Source organism: Staurois parvus, unplaced genomic scaffold, assembly GCF_062004578.1.
Source record: "Staurois parvus isolate SC_StPar_1 unplaced genomic scaffold, SC_StPar_1.0 ptg000350l, whole genome shotgun sequence".
Lineage (NCBI taxonomy): Eukaryota > Metazoa > Chordata > Amphibia > Anura > Ranidae > Staurois > Staurois parvus.
Window position 1 is genome coordinate 3,792,523 of NW_028318146.1, and position 20,803 is coordinate 3,813,325.

At 42.2% G+C, this 20,803-nt stretch overlaps 1 protein-coding gene across 5 annotated transcripts in view; it reads right to left on the reverse strand.

Annotated features, from left to right (window-relative positions):
* The window catches only part of SHANK2 (SH3 and multiple ankyrin repeat domains 2), a 791,629-nt gene that overhangs the window by 441,134 nt on the left and 329,692 nt on the right, over positions 1–20,803 (reverse strand). The gene's annotated exons all lie outside the window — the stretch shown is intronic.

Genomic DNA, 20,803 nt, shown 5'->3' on the forward strand with positions numbered 1-20,803 from the left:
TTTATTTGAAGTGTACAAAATGTTCACTTCATTGACTGCAATATCAGAGGGTGAGATGCGCTGCACTGCCTGACATTGCAGTGTGATTCAGGATGGTGAGCTGCGAAAAAAATGCAGCATGTCTGCATTCTATTGCAGCACAGCGTTAGGCTGCATTGAAGTGGAAATGGGACACATAAACAATTGTTTCCTGTGTGTTCCTGCAGTGGCAGACATTTGACTATGCAGTAAAATGTCCGTCAATGCATATAGTGTGAACTGGCCATAAAAAAATAAAACAAATGCAGCCACCACATCACAGCCATTGAGTCAATGAGAAGAGCGGGGCTTAGCCATGGCTCTAAGGGTTTTATGGACACATAGAGCAGGACTCAGGAGCAAGCATGCACCAGTGCCCCATAGCAAGCTGCTTGCTATGGGGGCACTAGTCAAGGGGGAGGGTCAGGAACGTGAGCGGGGGACCCGAGAAGAAGAGGATCGGGGCCGCTCTGTGCAAAACAATTGCAGAGAGAAGGTAAGTATGACATGTTTGTTATGTAAAAAAAATAAACCTTTAATATCACTTTAAGTGCTACAGCACATATTTTTCATAATAGGAGGCAAAAGTTTTACTTTATTTGCCCTACTTGAAGTCTGGTCGCTGGGGTCAAGGAAGACAGTAATTAATCCTTTATTCCATCTTGACCATTTGGACCCTTGTGTAGCTCACTATTAGCTCATGTGATGGGACCTCTTAACATTTTGGGTCCCTGTGCAGAATTAGGCACATTACATATGCCCCTTGTATGCTATACGGCAAGTATACAAGTGTACACAGAAAAAGGTTGATCGCAGTTTTAGAACTCATATTCAACAAGATTATGCTGACTCTGGCCAGGTTGCTTTCCTGCAGACATGGTCTCTCTTTAGTTCCTTTCTTAGCAATTCTTATTCTAGTTTTTGACCATATTGCTGCCTGAACAAACCCCTGTTAATGATTCATGCTGTAAAAATAATTCAAGATAAAAACAGAGACCGACGACGCCAGGTTATCCGGAGGTGTTTTTGTTCCTGTAACAAATCCCACAGAGAGAAAAGTTATCACGTGTAGGTGGAAGAATAGAGAGCAACATGGCAGTTAAATACTGTTCCAAATAAAATCTATAGAAGAGGTACGTTCCACTGCAGACATTTATTCGCTATCTTCCTCTGGCTGCATATCAGGCTGTCTAGAAAACAACATTAACCCCTTTTTTGCAATCCTTAATCAAATATCAACAGGACTAGGGTCTCATTCAGGCAGCCAAGACTTAGCAGACAGGCATGGTCGAATGGTGTTGGATTCTTACTGAGAGGACTGAAATTTTGGTCAAGATAAAGAGTAGTATTGTTGGGGTGTTTGTTGAATATATAGCCATGCACACTCCACCATGCACGTTTGAAACCGAGGAGATCTTGAATTATATGTATCAATATTTCCTTTCCTAAGGATCCCCAATGGCAGCAGCATTAGGAGAGCCAGTCCCTACCGATCAGATGGGACAGAAAGCTGAGAGGTAAAAAGTCGTAGCTCCACTTAGAACCAAAAGCCAGAAAAAAGTTGTACATAGCTTCATTTATAACTAAAGCATATAGTGCAAATGTGTAAGCTGGCATAAATCAATATGCAGTCTACTTATCACTGGCAGGGACACTTCAAAACTTGTATCTAGGAATATCAACACAATAAGGAAGAGTGGCAGGGCAGACTGTTTAAACTCTCTACTTCCTGTCCCTGTTGAGATAGACTATCCAGGTAGTGCTGATGTGAAGGATTAATAGGTTTAAAAAAATGATGATGGCTGCTAGATCATTGTTGAAGGTTCAATCCATGCTGAAGGTTTATGGCAAGGTTGATCTAACTTAGCCACCATATTAAAGTATATGTGAACCCTCACCTTGTTAAACAACCCATTCAGTATAACATAGAAATTAAAGTCAAAACATTTGTGTGTTTGTGTGTGTATATATATATCCATATCACAGACATTCTAAATATCATTTTTTTTTCTTTTTTTATAAGTGATCACGTAATCTCTGTTCTCAATTGCATAAGGAGCCTGGAGGGGTGGGAGTAGAGAAACAACAGTACACTGATCTTCCCATGTGAATGTCTTTGCAGGGGTGGGGTTGCCAGCACACAAGTCTGATCATTGGGGGAAAGGCAGCACAGCCATAAAACTGACCATGCTGAGGATGTGCTTTCATGCCTAGCTTGGTCAATTTAAAATACGAAAGCAGTGGCATGGAATTGTCAGGATCACCAGGTATTTCACATAAAGGGAGAAATACAAAGTGAACAGGATACTTTTAACACAAGGCACATATCAGTAATGTGAAATGTTGGAGTGCCATATTCTTTGATTTACAATTCTAGTAAGCCAATAACTCTTTCCGTTGTTTATTAACTGGAATAATTCCACTGGCCTTTTAAAGATATGAAGAGAGCAATATCACCACATGTATTGTACAGCATGTGGAATATTAGGAGTAAACAGAGAGGACAAGGATAGATTATGTACCTTGTAGGTCATCATTTTAGAACCATTTTGGGGCTTTCCCAGCTGTACATTGTATAGGAAACCATAATTTCTGGGGTTGCAGAAAAAAGGCAATTTACCACTTGAAGGGTCCCAATTCCAAAATGTTACTAGATTATGAATTATTAAACTGAATACTGAAACCTTACTATAGACCAGTTCTCAATACCCACTTTTTTTTTCAGATCGTTCCTTTATTCTACTATATTGTACCAGTAAAGCAAACAGAAAAACATGGTGTGCTACAAATAACGAGAACAGTTAATCAATCAAACAGTTTCGATCATCACTTCAAACTGGACATCTATAGAGGAAATCTGTAATAATAAGGGATCAAAGGGGCAGAGAAGAGATTTCTGCAGAGCCTAAGCAAAATGTGAACTGTCATTGTGTGTCAACAATATGGTTGTAACTGCAGAGGAAAGCTGCCCAAATGAATTAGTCTAGAAAAAAAGCCTCTGACGTTATTCTAAGCATCTCATTAGCCTCTGTAATGAGAGATGTCTCGCTGAAGTGCCAATGAAGTAACAACTGGAGTGGATCATAAAAACAGAGCCAGCCGTGTGCTGGTTCAAGGTGTTCAAGTAGCTTTAAGTGAGGTGAAGAGGATTGAGAAGTCAAGAAAAATATGTGTTTTATGATAAATGGAAGCACAGGTGACAAAACACCGTAATATGGATACAGTAGTACAGAGGACTTAACCGTCTAGGGGGAAAAAAAGAAGAAAAAGAAAAATCCATCAAGATGATAATTTGATTCAAGTGCCATGTCACAGATCCTGCACAACACTGGAATAATGGAATTGTCAACCAGAGACATATGGTTAGTAAAGGTTGAGTCTTAAAAAAATAAAATAAAATGCAACTTTACAATATAAGAAGTTGATAAAGTGTTAATAAGAGATGAGGTTGCAGTAGCTCTCAGTGATCTGAGCCAGCATCATGAGGAAGCAACAGCAAGCAATGCCCATCCCAAAATAATATGCTGCCCCTACAGTGGGGAAAATTATTATTTGATTCCCTGCAGATTTTGTACATTTGCCCACTTACAAAGAAATGGAAGGGTCTATAATTTTTATCATAGGTGTATTTGAAATGATAGAGACAGAATATCAAACAAAAATCCAGAAAAAAACAAAATACAAATGTTATACATCGAATTGCATTTCAGTGAGTAAAATAAGTATTTGATCCCCAAGCAAAACATGACATAGTACTTGGTGAGAAAACCTTGTTGGCAAGCACAGAGGTTGGACATTTATGCTTAGTTACCAGGTTTGCACACATCTCAGGAGGGATTTTGGTCAACTCTTCTTTACAGGTCTTCTATAAATCCTTAGTTTCTTGGCTGTCCCTTGGCAACTCAAAGTTTTACCTTCCTTCATAAATTTTCTATAGGATTAAGGTCTGGAGACTGGCTAGGCCACTCCATGACCTTAATTTGTTTCTTCTTGAGCCACTTCTTTGTTGACTTGGTGGCATGTTTTGGATCATTGTCATGCTGGAAGACCCATCCATGACCCATCTTGAGTGTTCTGGCTGAGGAAAGAAGGTTCTCATCCAACATTTTACAATACATGGCCTCGTCCATTGGCCGCACAATGCAGCAAAGTCAGCCTGTACCTTTATCAGAGAAACAGCCCCAAAGCATAATATTCCACCTCCATGCTAGATTGTAGAGATGGTGTTCTTAGGGTCCTAGTCAGCATTTTTCTTCCTCCAAACACGGTGGGTTGAGTTAATGCCAAAGAGCTGAAATTTGATCTCATCTGACCACAGTACTTTCTCTCGATCCTTATCTGAATTTAGATGTTCATTGCCAAACTTCAGACGGGCCTGTGCCTTTTCAAGGAGGGGGACCTTGAGGACGCTGCAGGATGTCAATCAGTGTTATCAATGGTTAGTTTGGTGACTGTGGTCCCAACTGCCTTGAGATCATTCACAAGCTTCTCCCATGTAGTTCTGGGCTGATCCCTCCCTTTTCTCATGATCATCCTTACCCCATGAGGCAAAATTTGGCATGGGGCTCAAGACCAATACCGATTGATGGTTATTTTGTAATTGTTCCATTTGCGAATAATCATTCCTACAGTTGTCTCCTTCTCACCAAGCTTCTTGCTGATGGTCTTGTAGCCCATTCCAGCCTTGTGCAGGTCTATAATCTTCTCCCTGACATCCTTTGCTCTTACCCCATAATGATGGTGAGGTTTGAATGGAAGAAAGAGATTCTGTGGACAGGTGTCTTTTATACACATAATGAGTTGTCGTTAGCAGCGCCTTCTTAACCCCTTGACGCTGACGTCGCACAAATATGCAGCCTCACGGAACTGGGCTTTTTTCCGTGGGGCCGCATATTTGCGTACCTGTCTTTGTGCTGGGAGCGCGCCGCTCAGCGCGCTCCCGGCACAAAGATCGCAGTCTCACTGAGAGCCCCAGGTCCCGTTCTAGCAATCAGGACCCGGGACTCCTGATTCCAGGTCACATGATCGCTGTTATAGCCTCTGATTGGCTATCACAGTGATCAGTCACAGTGCAGCCCGGTCCCTTTGCTTTTTTCTCTATGAATGAAGAAGAGAGATACATTGTATCTCTCTAACTCCTGGCATAGAGAGAAAAAAAAGGTAAAAAAAAAAAGATAAATATTAAAAAATAAAAGAAAAAATAAATAAAAATACCTAGATCAAGGTTTGATCTAGTTCAGTGCCAGGGTTAGTGTTTGGGTCAAGGTCAGGGTCCAAGGTCAAGGGAAAAGGTCAGGATTTAATAAAAAATTGGTATCAGTGTCAGTTAGTGTCAATGTCAGTGTGTTTTAGGTAAAAAAAAATAGACAAAAACAAAATGCGCATTATTGTTTCTGGGCTGTACTACGAGTACAAACAACAAATAAAATACACTTATATGGTATCGCAGCGATTGTCAAGAGCTGGGAAATGTATTTTGGGTTGTTTTTTGGAGGTAGGTTATAGTCGTAACAAGAAACACACAGCTAAATAAAAAAAATTATTTTTTTTTACTATTTTGGGCCAGTTTTCCTTTGATAATAAAAAGAAATCAGGAACTATCCATTACCATTTACCACCAAATGAAAGCCCAATTTGTCCTGAGAATATCAAGGTATAATCCACCTGGATGTACAAAGTAGTTGTGATGATATGTATGGTTTTTACTAACAGATGTCAACGTTGCAGAATTGTGCTTAGGCATTTAGATTTGTTTTACCCTTAGGCGTGAAGGGGTTAAACTGACAGGACTAATCTGCATACCACGTGAGCGCATAACCAGTCTGTGGGACCCAGAAATATTGTTGGTTGGTAGGGGATCAAATACTTATTTTACTCTCTGTGTTGCAAATCAATCTATAACATATGTATCATGTTTTTTTCCGGATTTTTGGTTGATATTCTGTCTCTATCATTTAACCATTTAAAGCCCGGCCAATAGCTGTATGGCGTCCGGGAAAATGCACTAGCTTTCCGGGAGGCCACCATATGGCGTACTCCCGCACATGCGCAGTTCGCGCGTGTGCAGAGCCGCGCAGCGGCGCGATCTGTCACCGGCCATGTACCTCGGACACGGCCGATAACAGATCTGAGTATCGGCCCCGTTGCCGGTACCATGTGACCTGCTGTGACCAATCACAGCAGGTCACATGACAGTTGTATACAATAGATGGCTTCATTCATGCCATCCATTGTATACTAGGGTCTAGCTGTCAATGGTCACAGCTAATCACATGCACATGTCATGTGATAAGCTGTGGCCAAATCACAGCTAAGCACAAAAAAAAAAAAAACCCTGAATGAATCGATGTCATTCAGGTAAATGCTTGCTTATAGCAAAGTAATTCTTTGCTATAAGCAAATTGTGTAAAAAAAAAAATATATATATATATTGATCACTTCCCCAGAGTAGTACAATGTTACTATGGTAACATTGTACTACTCTGGACATAGTGAAATATAAAAAAAAAATCTTAAAAAAAAAATCTTAAAAAAAAAAAATGTAATAAAATTTTAAAATAATAAAACAAATTAAAAAAAAAATTTACCGTATTTTCCGGCGTTTAAGACGACTGGGCGTATAAGACGACCCCCTACTTTTCCTGCTAAAATATAGGGTTTGAGCTATACTCGCCGTATAAGACTACCCCTCTTCCAACGCACACCAAATAAAAATGAAAAAAACATCAGATTTGATTTCAATATGGTAAGCTATTTCAGTATGGTATTCCAATGATGGGGTGCTATTCCTCCCACTGACACCAATGATGGAGCACTATTCCTCCCACTGACACCAATGATGGAGCACTATTCCTCCCACTGACACCAATGATGAGGCACTACTCCTCCCACTGACACCAATGATGGAGCACTATTCCTCCCACTGACACCAATGATGAGGCACTACTCCTCCCACTGACACCAATGATGGGGCACTATTTCATCCACTGACACCAATGATGGGGCACTATTCCTCCCACTGATACCAATGATGGGACACTATTCCTCCGACTGACACCAATGATGGTGCCCCATGTCAGTGGGAGGAATAGCGCCCCATCATTGGTATGTCAGTGGGAGGAATTGCGCCCCATCATTGGTTGTCAGTGGGAGGAATTGCGCCCCATCATTGGTATCAGTGGGGAGAATAGTGCCCCATCATTGGTGTCAGTGGGGAGGAGGAATAGTGCCCCATCGTTGGTGTCAGTGGGGAGGAGGAATAGTGCCCCATCGTTGGTGTCAGTGGGGGAGGAATAAGGCCCCATCATTGGTATCAGTGGGAGGAATAGTGTCCCATCATTGGTGTCAGTGGGAGGAATAGTGCCCCATCATTGGGGTCAGTGGGAGGAATAGTGCCCCATCATTGGGGTCAGTGGGAGGAATAGTGTCCCATCATTGGTGTCAGTGGGAGGAATAGTGCCCCATCATTGGTATCAGTGGGAGGAATAGTGCCCCATCATTGGTATCAGTGGGAGGAATAGTGTCCCATCATTGGTATCAGTGGGGAGAATAGTGCCCCATCATTGGTATCAGTGGGGAGAATAGTGCCCCATCATTGGTATCAGTGGGGAGAATAGTGCCCCATCATTGGTGTCAGTGGGAGGAATAGTGCCCCATCGTTGGTGTCAGTGGGAGGAATAGTGCCCCATCGTTGGTATCAGTGGGGAGAATAGTGCCCCATCGTTGGTATCAGTGGGGGAGGAATAGTGCCCCATCATTGGTGTCAGTGGGAGGAATAGTGCCCCATCATTGGTATCAGTGGGAGGAATAGTGCCCCATCGTTGGTGTCAGTGGGGGGAGGAATAGTGCCCCATCGTTGGTGTCAGTGGGGGAGGAATAGTGCCCCATCATTGGTATTAGTGGGGAGAATAGTGCCCCATCATTGGTGTCAGTGGGGAGGAGGAATAGTGCCCCATCATTGGTGTCAGTGGGGAGGAGGAATAGTGCCCCATCATTGGTATCAGTGGGGAGGAGGAATAGTGCCCCATCATTGGTATCAGTGGGGAGAACAGTGCCTCATCGTTGGTGTCAGTGGGGGAGGAACAGTGCCTCATCGTTGGTGTCAGTGGGGGAGGAACAGTGCCTCATCGTTGGTGTCAGTGGGGGAGGAACAGTGCCTCATCGTTGGTGTCAGTGGGGGAGGAACAGTGCCTCATCGTTGGTGTCAGTGGGGGAGGAACAGTGCCTCATCGTTGGTGTCAGTGGGGGAGGAACAGTGCCTCATCGTTGGTGTCAGTGGGGGAGGAACAGTGCCTCATCGTTGGTGTCAGTGGGGGAGGAACAGTGCCTCATCGTTGGTGTCAGTGGGGGAGGAACAGTGCCTCATCGTTGGTGTCAGTGGGGGAGGAACAGTGCCTCATTGTTGGTGTCAGTGGGGGAGGAACAGTGCCTCATCGTTGGTGTCAGTGGGGGAGGAACGGTGCCCCATTGTTAGTGTCAGTAGGGGAGAGGATCGGCTGCTCCTTCTTCCAGTTCGGCAGCTCGATTTTCGCGGAGCCGCTCGGCTCCGCCTCCTCGCCGGTGATTGGTCGCCTGTGTGCCTTTCCAGTGCTGGCGCCCAATCACCGGTGAGGAGGCGGAGCCGAGCGGCCGCGTGACCATCGAGCGGCCGAACTGAAAGAAGGAGCAGCCTGGACCGGATCGTTGTGGGACCGGAGCCAGGTAAGGTACAGCAGCCCCTCTGCCCACCCCTGTACTTAGTGTCCGTTGGAGGAGGGGGGGGCGGCGCCGCGCCGCGCCTCGAAAAAGTGCCGCCCTGACACCGGCTCGCACCGGCGTATAAGACGACCCCCGACTTTTCAGAAGATTTTCAGGGGTTGAAAAGTCATCTTATACGCCGGAAAATACGGTATTTTTTTTTTTCACACTGTCACAAGTCAGTGTCCCTGATCACCGCCATGCCAGTTATATGAAGACGCTGTACTGCACTGGGGACAGTATGTAAAAAAAAAATAGTGAAAATAATTTTATTTATTTTTTCATTTTCCAAAAAATGACAAAAAAAAATACAACTTCAAAAAACTCGCCATGCCTCTTATGAAGTATGTCGGACTGTCTACTCTGCAGAAAGGGGTCATTTGGGGGATATCTGTACTATTCTGACATTCTTGGACCTCAAGAAATTAGATTGGCTGTCAGTACTTCAGGATTGATCAATATTCAGATCTATACCATAGTTTGTGAACTCTATAGCTTTCCTACAAACTAAAAAATACATCCTAATTTGGGTTATTTTCACCAAAGACATGTAGTAGAATACATCTCGGCCTAAATTTATGAAGAACAATTATTTATTTGCAAACGTTTATAGCAGAAACGAGGAAAAACGTTTTTTTTTTCAAACTTTTCAGTCTTTTTTTGTTAATTTAGCAAAAAATAAAAACCCTGGTGATGATTAAATACCACCAAAAGAAAGCTCTAGTTGTGTGAAGAAAATGATAAAATTTTAGTTTGGGTACAATGTTGTATGACTGCACAATTGTCAAAGTGTGAGAGCGCTGAAACCTGAATGGCCTGGGCAGGAAGGTGTAAAATTGCCCGGTATTGAATTGGTTAAAATACACCTATGACAAAAATTATAGACCCTTCATTTCATTGTATGTGGGCAAACTTGCAGGGGATCAAATAATTATTTTGCCACTGTACATATTTCAAACTTATTTCCTATCACTTCTTTAACAATTAGCATGCCGTCTCACTAAAGATACACAATCTTCCACTAATCGGTGTCCCTTGCCTGCCCTGGCAGTGGATGATGTTATGGGGTGTAACGTGGACACAGAACTGAGATCTCACTAATGCTTAGTACATGCAATAAGAAAATGGGACAAAGAAAAAATGTTTTCGGAGTGATCATACTATAATCTGATCATTAGTGCACAGCTTTCGAGAGCCGATCATAACAGATCATGCAAAATTATCTGAAGGGACAAGTAAGAAAATATTTCTTCTGAGATTGAACGATTTTACTTTAATCAGTACAAGATTTGTCCATAAAAAATCAAGTGACCAAGACCGCGCATGCTCAGAAATATAAGAATACATTACAATACAATACATTACATCATTGAGGGACAATCATTCATCCAATATTCTCTTTGTGTTTACTAGGCTTTACTATCATTTATTTTGTTTTCTTTAGGGGAGAAGCATGGTGGAGTGGAAGACAAAGTCGAGTTTTGAATTGACCATGAATTCCAGGCAAAGAGGTGCCCTGACCTCTATTCTAACTGCCCCCAAATTGTGATTGGACAGTAAAGGAGATGAAGCAGACTAAGGAGCTCATCTCTCAGTTCATTCTGGTCATCTTGTCAGCACATGAAAGTTGCATACCTGATTGCCTCCTTGTGTTGCCCTCCTACTCCCAGTCTAATCTCTGCTGTATAGAGGATTGCAAAAAGTTGATACAAAGCCAAATTCAGATTCTTTTACAAGTTGCTTTTAAAAGATTTTTTTTCTTCTTTATCGTACATCACGGGACACAGAACAGGCTATAGTAATGACTATGTGGACTTTATGCCATCTATAGGTGAATGGACACTGGCCGATCAATTAGAGAGGAAGTCCTCCCCTATATAACCCCTCGCACACAGGAAGCACCTCCGTTTTTTGCCAGTGTTTTCTCCGCACTGTTGAGCACCAGAAAGCCGCCTTCAGGAAGCTTCCATTACAGGACCTGGAAATCTGTTTTGCCTGGGGTGAAGCCAGGTAGTGGCATCCATGGAAATGGGTGACTAAAAGGGTAATTTCCTTTTTTCCTATCAGGAGTGGAAATGGAAAAACCTTAAAGTGGTTGTAAAGGCTGAAGGCTTTTTATCTTCGTGCATTCTATGCATGAAAGTAAAAAACCTGTGTTCAGCAGCTCCCCTAGCCCCTCAATACTTCCCTGAGCTTCATCACGATCCAGCAATTGGAATAACAGCCTTGGCTGTCCCAGCTCTCTGCCTCCTCATTAGCTGAGACAGCAAGCGGGAGCCATTGGCTCCCGCTGCTGTCAATCACAGCCAGTCAGCAAATAAGGAGATAGAGGGGGTGAGGCCATGCCACGGCTCCATGTGTGAATGGACATATGGAGCAGCGCATGCCCTCTTAGCAAGCTGCTTGCTGTGGGGGCACCCGACAGACAGGAGGAGCCAGGAGAGCCGATAAGAGGAGGATCCGGGCTGTTCTCTGCCAAACCACTGCACACAATAGGTGAATATAGACATGTTTGTTACTTTACAAAAAAAAAAAACCTTAAGAATCGCTTCAAGTGCCATTTAGGGTCAGATTTCAGCTCTATCCATTTTTTCTCCAGAGGCTGTTGTTTCTCACTCCTTGATTCATATTTCATGCAGGATGTAACACAACATGGTCCAGTCTGTCAGGCCACCCTGGTGTCCTGGGGATTTGAACTGGATCTTGGTTGTCCTTGCAGAGGCCACCTTTTGAACCAAGGAGATTTAATCTTTTGACTTAGAAGGTGGTTTCTTTGATTACTGCCACTTCGGCAGAAATAGTGTAAAAGCTGTCAGCACTTTCATGTAAGGAGCCATTCTTGGTCTTGCAAAATGATGACGTGATGTTGCGTCTTCATCCATCTTCCTACCTAGAGTGTTTTTTTGGTTTTCACTTAAATCAGGACAGTGTCTTGCCTTTCTTTTTTTCCTAGTCCACAGTCGGCAGGGGAAAGAGCACTGCATACTCTGGATGGAACTTCAGGTGTTTAGGACTTACCTGAGTTTGGTGGCACAGGTCAGGAATCTTGGTTTGTGCTGCCAGAAGGGCCCTGAAAGGCCAGGCGGCATCCAGGTCAACTATTTATCATTGGATCTGCCAGTTAATCATTCAAGCCTATGGTTTGAAGGATAAGGTTCCATCCTTTTGGGTGAGAGCACACTCTACCAGGAGTGTGGGGGCATCTTGGGCTATCCGCCATCAGGCGTCAGTTGCTCAGGTTGCAAGGCCTCTACATGGTCTTCGGTTCATATGTTCACAAATTCTTACCAGGTGGATGTCAGAACTGTGGAGAATACTGCATTTGGCCGCAGCGTATTGCAAACAGCTGTATAAGCTCCTTTTGGGATTGATGTTGGTGGTTATTGTGATGTCACCCACCCCTCAAGGTTGTATTGCTTTGGGACGTCCTACATAGTCATTATTATAGCCTGCTCTGTGTCCCATGATGTATGATAAAGAAAATTGGATTTTTTTTCTACATACTTACCTGTAAAATCTATTTCTCTTTCTGGAATTTCATTGCTTGATACAAAAACTGAGGTACTTCCTGTGTAGGATTGTATATATAGGGGAAGACTTCCTGTCTGATTAGTCGGCCAGTGACCCGTCACCTATAGGTGGCATATAACCTACACAGTCATTATTACAGCCTGCTCTGTGTCCCGTGATATACTCCAAGAAATGGATTTTACAGGGAAGTATGTAGAAAAAAATCAAATTTTTTTTTTATCTGCCTGAAGTTTAGCTTTATAGTCCACTTTAAGCAATAAGCAGTTTTTTTCTATTTACCACCATTCAGAAAACAGCATTCTATTTTAACCGCTTCCCCGCCGCCCTATAGCAAATATACTGCTACAGGGCGGCAGGGGTGTGCAAAATCACGTATATATTCGTGATTTTGCATTTCCGGGTAGGGGGCATTCGCGGCCACGGCTGTCAATCACAATCGGTGATTACCCGCTGGCTCCCAGTGATTACCGATGGGGAGGAGGGCTGCTTTGTTTACTAAGAGTCCTCCTCCCTGTCGGCTTGGGCACACTGCACAGCACAGCCATTCAGAGCAGTGTGCTTTCAGTGAAGTACCACCACACCGCCCCCCCAGTAAAATACTCCCAGCACACAGTTAACCCTTTGATCGCCCCTCATGTTAACCCCTTCCTGCACAGTGCCATTAGTAAGGTGTCAGTGCTTATTTTTTAGCACTAATTACTGTATTGGTGTCACTGGGGATGTCAGACACCAAGTCAGTTCCCCCCAATGTCAGAATGCCCGCCACAACTCCGCAGTCCTGCTATAAGTCGCTGATCGCCGCCATTATTGGCAAAAAAAAAAAAAATTTTCCAGTATATATATACCGCCATTTGTAAATGCTATAACTTTCACATAAACAAATTAATTTACATGTATTATGATTTTTTTTTTTACAAAGTGAAAGAGAAGAATCCATTTTGGCCTAAAATTTGAATATTGAAATAAATTATTGAAAAAAAAAAACTTTTCTATTTTTCAGGGAGGAAAAAAATGGCACATTGCTGCTGTCTGTAGAGAGCCCTGTGTTGTTTACCAACACAGGGCTCTCCTCTGTCATTCAGTGGGTCCCAGCCATAAATCATTGGCCGGGACCCGCTGATCGGCTTGTGCTGCAGCAAATGGCAGCTCATGTTTCCGGATGCACGTGCACTACGGAGCCTGTATGAGCCAACCTGCTGCAGTATATGCACTGTGGCAAACAGTTTAAACAGTATAGGCACTTATCTTTAATGTTTATATAGCTATACCTACAAAATGGGCCAGTTTCCACTTTAAACTTAAGTGACCTAGAGAAAAAAGTACACACAAAACAGGAAATTTGGCAAAAGGAAAAGCACTTGTTTTGCAGACATATTACATTAAATTATAGGTTTTTGGAGCTATGCCGATTTGGAAACATAGGGATATTAGAAGATATTGTACATTCTCAATATATCACTCTCTATTCCGTCAGTGAAAAAAGGTTTTACTCAAAATGGGACAGTTCTGCTGTAAGCAGAAAGTGGTATTTTTGGTACTTGTGTCAAAAACAGTAAACAAGGATGAAAAAGGTTGAGAAGTCTGAGGCATCATGTGCCAGCTCCCTCTTAATGACCTCATTCACACAACATATTTCCAAAAGAGGTACTACAAGTTCCAGAATCCCTACTAGATGAAAAACACAGATCTTTAATTATACTAATTCTCTTCTTCCTTCTCTGTATAAATTCTATTAAGCTATCTTCTGAAACATTGCTGAACAGATTACTAGTAGACAATAAGTCAGCAGAACAGGCAGCACAAGTCACCACTCAATAAACAAACGAAGGCTCCACAAATGCATATAATCTCATGAGGTTGCAGCCTCAGACTATTTTGAGCATGATTACCACATAATTTGTGATGCCATGGCAACCACTGGAACTTCAGGCCATCCCAGAACTTCCATATCCTTGGGTAACGTCTTCCTCAGAAGAGTCTTCTGCCACATTAGATATAACCAAATTGTCTGCCCAGCTGTAAACAATTCATAGAGTTTGTAAGCATTAACCCTGCCAGTGCTATCTATGACCTACCCCAGGACCCAGAAGCTCGGCTGTGTCCTGACTCAGTCATAAAAGGTTACGCTATAGCTTCTTGTGCTGAGGTCGCAGCCTCATACAAGGGATGACCCTGGTGAAGACTGACACTGCGGCCCAGTGAAGGCTGGTGGAAATGAAGGGGTTAACCTGAATCCAGGGCAAGTGTGGGTAATATTTAGCTAATTTTAACCATGCTATTTTCCATTCTGATAGAACGCAATGAGCATGGAGCTGTGCATCCGTGTGTCTAAGGACGCAGATGTTTTTTGTCTTTACATATCAAGTCGTCAAAGCTACATTAGAAGAGTCGTAATTTATCCAGCAAGTCAGGGGAGTCTTTCGCCAGAAGTAACAGCACAATCAGGAGATTTGAAGTGTGTTTGTTCAGAGGTTACATCATTTCTCAGTGTCAGAACCCTCTTACTTTCCCATAGTAAACATAGGCAATGCAAAAGAAGTGACTTCTGAACCTCAAATCATGTCAAGAGCCACAACTGCAGTGAGATGCAGGGCTTGCTATCTATGCTATGTACAAAGAAGCACTGCTAACCGGCTGATCTGCCACAGATGCACAAATATGGACATATATCCAGAATATATCCAATATGCAGATTTACTACTGCAGAGTGACATAGTAATATGGTAGCACAGCACAAAATTACCCATGTTGAATCAGCAGAGGAATTTCCAACACATCACATCACTTTCAACTGTGGTCTCCTGAGGACCTCCAGCGGGACTTCTCATGCCCAGAACACACTGACTGTCTCACAATGTTACCAGAATCCTTAGAATCTTGCTAAATTTAACATTGTGCCAAGTCACCAATAAATTGACCAACCTGCTCAGTTTTCAGTAATAATGTGACCATGAAGTATAGGTAGAGCTGAATACACTGTTATGCATTCCCTTGCAACTGACCCCTTCCAGTTTACTGCAAATCAATCAGTTATATAAGAAAGAATTTTCTTTTCATTGTGAGCATGCTTGTTTTGCCACTCAAATAAGAAGCAATGATCATAACACTACTCATAATACTACTCAACACATGTCATTTGCTTTATGGGCATACAGGTCTTGTGGTCAACTGCAATAGAGTTGATTTACTAAAACTGGAGAGTGGAAAAACTTGTGCAGCTGTGCATGGTAGCTAGTCACCTTTTAACTTCAGCTTGTTCATTTAACCTCTTCCGCCGGGCCTATGGCCGAATGGCGGGCGGCACAAACCCTCACCTTTCCGGGTGGGCGCCATATGGCGTCTTTTCGGGCATGCGCAGTTTGCGCACCTGCAGAGCCGCGCAGTGGCACGATCTGTCACTGGCCGTGTTCCTCGGACACGGCCGATGACAGATCTGAGTACCGGCCCCGTTGTCGGTACCATGTGACCTGCTGTGACCAATCACAGCAGGTCACATGACAGTTGTATACAATGGATGGCTTCATTCATGCCATCCATTGCATACTAGTGTGTCTAGCTGTGAATGGTCACAGCGATCACATGCACAAGCTGGGCCAATCACAGCCCAGCTGTGTCATGTGATTAGCCGTGGCCAAATCACAGCTAAGCACAAAAAAAAAAACCCTGAATGAATCGATGTCATTCAGGTAAATGCTTGCTTATAGGAAAGTAATTCTTTGCTATAAGCAAATTGTGTAAAAAAAAAAAAAAAAAAGATCACTTCCCCAAAGTAGTACAATGTTACTATGGTATGGTCCTACAAACTAAAAAAGTCATCCTAATTTGGGTTATTTTCACCAAAGACATGTAGTAGAATACATTTTGGCCTAAATTTATGAAGAACAATTATTTACTTGCAAACTTTTATAACAGAAACAAAGAAAATTGTTTTTTTTTCAAAATGTTCGGTCTATTTTTTGCTAATTTAGCAAAAAATAAAAAAACCCAGTGATGATTAAATACCACCAAAAGAAAGCTCTAGTTGTGTGAAGAAAATGATAAAATTTTAGTTTGGGTACAATGTTGTATGACCGCGCAATTGTCATTCAAAGTGTGAAGGCTGAAACCTGAAAATTGGCCTGGGCAGGAAGGGGGTAAAAGGAGGTAAGAGGTTAAGCTCTGAAAAAAAAAACTGTAAGCCTATTGGTTTCTCTGCAGATCTTCACCAGATTTTGCACTCTCCAGTTTTAGTAAGTCAACCCCAATGTTTCTCTGTTGCCATAATTAGGCAGACCAAACTGAACCTATGCAGGTTTAGGTTCAAATTGAAGGCTACAAAATAAATCTGGGCTCTACTATATAAAATAAGAATTTTGAAATAATTTTTATTAATTCCTCCTGTCAGCTTACAACCTTTCCTCATTACAAGTCATTACAAAGGGGTGTTGCTGGTCACAATACTCAGTTCTAACAAAACTGTGAGATGATAAAAATAGACAATGGCTAGATCTAAATATGTTATTCATGGCTGTTTTAATGTGCATATTTTAAAGAGACATGAGAAATATTCCTAAAGCTGGCTATACACTACTAGAATTTTATTCAAAATGTTTCACTTTAACCGCTAGCCTACAGGGCACTTATACCCCCTTCCTGCCCAGGCCAATTTCCAGCTTTCAGCGCTGTCGCACTTTGAATGAAAATTGCGCGGTCAGGCAAAACTGTACCCATATGAAATGTTTATTATTTTTTGGTGACAGATAGAGCTTTATTTTGGTTGTATTTAATCACCTCAGCATGACAGCTCGAGAGGAGAGAAATGCAGATAACCAGCATTTCCCTGTTTACATGTGATCAGCTGTGATTGGACACAGCTGATAACATGACCGAGCCGACATCTTCAGCTCTTTCCATGATCGGTGATCCGCTGTGTCTGAGGGACACAGCGCACCACCGATCGTCGCGCACTCCCTGAGCCACACATGCCCTATGAGAATGGGAGGACGTCATATGACGTCCTCCCTGAACGAGAGAACCACCTTTCATCCGTCATATTACTATATGGCGGGCGGGAGGTGGTTAAAGTAATCGAATGTTAAACGCAAACAACACTTTCAAATGACATTCGTCCAGTCGTCAAATGTGCATGAATTTTCGTTAGAAAATTCTTTTGGTGTGCCCAAACCCAAGAATCTGATTCAAGTTGGAAGACCATTGTTGAGTCATGCACAGTAAATTATGCCTTTCCTCTAGAGCAGTGCTTACTTTTATCCGGTACTTGAGGCACTATTCCTCCTACTCACACCAACACTGGAAGCATAATTCCCCCCACATACACCAATGATGGGACACTATTCCTCCAACTGACACCAATAATGGGCACTATTCCTCCTAATGACACCACCAATAAAGGCATAATTCCTGCCACTGATACCAACAAGGAGGCACGATTCCTCCCAATGATACCTACAATTCTACACTATGCCTCCCACTTCCACTGACATCAATGATGTGGTACTATTCCTCCCACTGACACCAATGATGGGGCATTATGCCTCCCATTAAAGATGGGTCATTTTGTACTCCCACTGACACCAGGACATTTTCTACTCCCACTGGACATAGTCTGGCCCCCTTAAAGTCTGAAAAAAAGTAAACTAGCCGCTTGTGTAGAAAGTTTGAAGACCCCTGCTCTAGAGTAAAATAAGCAATCCTTGAATTAAGCGAAAAAAGTACCCCTTTTTTCCCCCCCAAAATGTAATAACATGAAGTGACCCATCTTGTCTTGTATCTCTCTGGTTCTGCTGTTATGATTTGCAAATTCAGAATATTCTTGCAGTTTCACCTGCAGCTGAAATCTGGCATCATAGTACCCTATTACAAATAACATGGTCGGGCTATGTCTCTGGAAAGTTTGCTCTCAATTTATGTAATGCTATTATATATATATATATGCTATTGTTCGTGTACTCACAGATTAGAGTAGGACTGCACAACATTGAGGTGGCTAGTTGCAGCATGCAGCTTCCACATAAAAATACAACCTCTATTTTTATTTCAATTTCAAAATAGAAAATTATGAGATAGGTCCTCCTTACAAGTTAGCAGGGCTGACTGCCAGGATATATTGTACTGTATTGATTGTATGGTCTATGCAACAACAGAAGGAGGTCCAATTGTACAAAGAGGGGACTTCTCCATGTTACCAGGTAACCTGAAAATTCTCTTTGTCCCCAAAATCCCTTGCTGTGAAGATATGTAGGCTGTCAAAGTTCACCTCCTTCTAAAATTTCCAACTGTTCGACAGTTTCTGGTCTCAATATTGTTTGAGTCTAACTTGGAAAAAGCATACATTAAGTCAGAACTTCAGATCTGTGCACTCATTCTGGACACACCATAGCTGCTTGACAAGCTTGCCAGTCAGGAAACTAGTATTTCAGAAAAAGAGAACAGCCATCACATCCTAAATATTACTCTCGGTATAGGTTCAGCTACTGAGATTTTTGAGCATGTAGCCAATTGTTTTATACTAGAACTCTTTATATTTATTTCTAACTCCAAGTCATCAGGTCAGGATAAGGGGAAGGACAGTGTAGACTGGCAAATGTCACTGGAGACAACACACATAATGGAAATATTTTTGGATCTTGTAATTTAAAGAAAAAGCTGTGAATTGCCATATTTATAGAATGATTACCAAAATTTCACAGACAGACAGCGTATCTGAGGTCCTGATCATCAGTATGGGGTGATGGACTGTTTATACTATTTAATCTTGGGTTTGGGGGGGAGGAGGTTTCTTTTTAGACAACTATCCGGGCAAAAATGATCATAGGTCCACGTTTCTCAGATAAGAACAGCTGGGCAAGCAAGAAAGCACCAGACATGATATGTTAAGCCCAAAAGCTGTAAACAGACTTTACACAAAGTGTTTGGCACTATCCAGCACATCACTTATAAAACATATGACGGAAAGTAGGGACGGACTACATTTATTTTCTGAATATCAATGATTTTTAATGACATAGCCATACCAAGCGGTCCAATTACTGATGTCATGAGTCAGGCTACCTACAAATGATTGGCTTGTTAAAAGTTTAAGTTCCTAGTCTGATTTGATTAGTGTTCCAGTCTGATTTGATTATAGTAGTGTTCCTAAAATGCTCCACTCTGCTTGTGAATGGCTACTGGTGGACCTGCTGCCTTGGTGTTATCCCCCTGTAGTGGCCTCTCTTTCTGCTGCCACAGGATGCAATACTGTATGTAACTTTGGCCTATGTACCTTGCACATTCCATGCGTGTCCACAATGCTATAAAAAAATACCATGTTTAGTCTCTCAAGAAAGTGTACCTTTTTTACTTTTCTCTTGTTATATTCTTTGGTAATATGTCATTAGCCATTGGCTTGTTCTATTATGTTGTATTATGCAGTATGTGTACTAACTTCAATAAAACAATTTTTTCAATGTGAAAAGTTAAAGCTCCTGATTTTGATAATGTCTTGATCAGACTGTTCCTAAGGTGCTAGGTCCCAATAATTAGTTCAAACCACTGGAAAGTCTTCCTATGAGTATGACCGCTCCTTTACACTTCTATGGAGAGGAAGGAATAATTTAAATTATCATCCACGGACTGCTGCTAGTGCCAGGCAAAGAAAATGGAGCTTCTAGTGATCAGCAGGCTAGTGTATAGATGGGTAAATTTTACCTGATTACAGCAGGAAAGAGATTGAAATTTCTACTGACAGCATTAGTATAGGCAGAGGTAAGAAAGGATAGCCACAGGCTGAACATTTATTTTTTTGCCTTTGTGTAACAACTGATCTCCCCATACAAGTCAGTAGCAGCTCAGAAGGAACTCAGAAGCATCTCAAACACAAGCTGACTGCACCTGTAATCCTGCTGTATTTGTCTGTCCACACATGTTCTTAATGGGAGCTGTCACATCACTGAGTCAAATACAGATGTGTGCAGGCTGGCTGGTAAGTGACCTGGAAGTGTTTGTTTGTTTTTGACATGTGCTGTCCTTCCATGTGCTCCTTGCTGCAATGGCTAGTTATAGGTTGGGGTGGTTGCCTAAGGGGCATAGAACAGAAATCCAGGCCTGACAATTATTGGTGCTGGTAAATACGGTTGTTTGTACTGCGAGTGAAAACTACTTAGCCTATGGTTGTCCTTATTAATGCAAGAGTTGACAAACTGCATAGATGCATGAGGGTTATGGGGGGTGGAAGTATTGGATAAAAAAGATGCTGAGTGCACACTGCATTTGACAGCGCAGCAAAACAAATCATGTTTCATGATACAGGATCTCCCACTTCTGTAATCTCTATCCTACAGCAGATCCGTCTGCTCCTCCCTTGCAGATTGCACAAATTACTGCAGGATTTATAATTATAGAAACATCTTTTTAAAATTATTATATAAAAAAAAGACCAAAGGAAAGCGTGTTTGGAAGAAGCACCCAGACCAAGAAACATACACACACTGTAACATCCATATATAATTATACAGGAATAGAGAATTTCTGGCTAGGAACC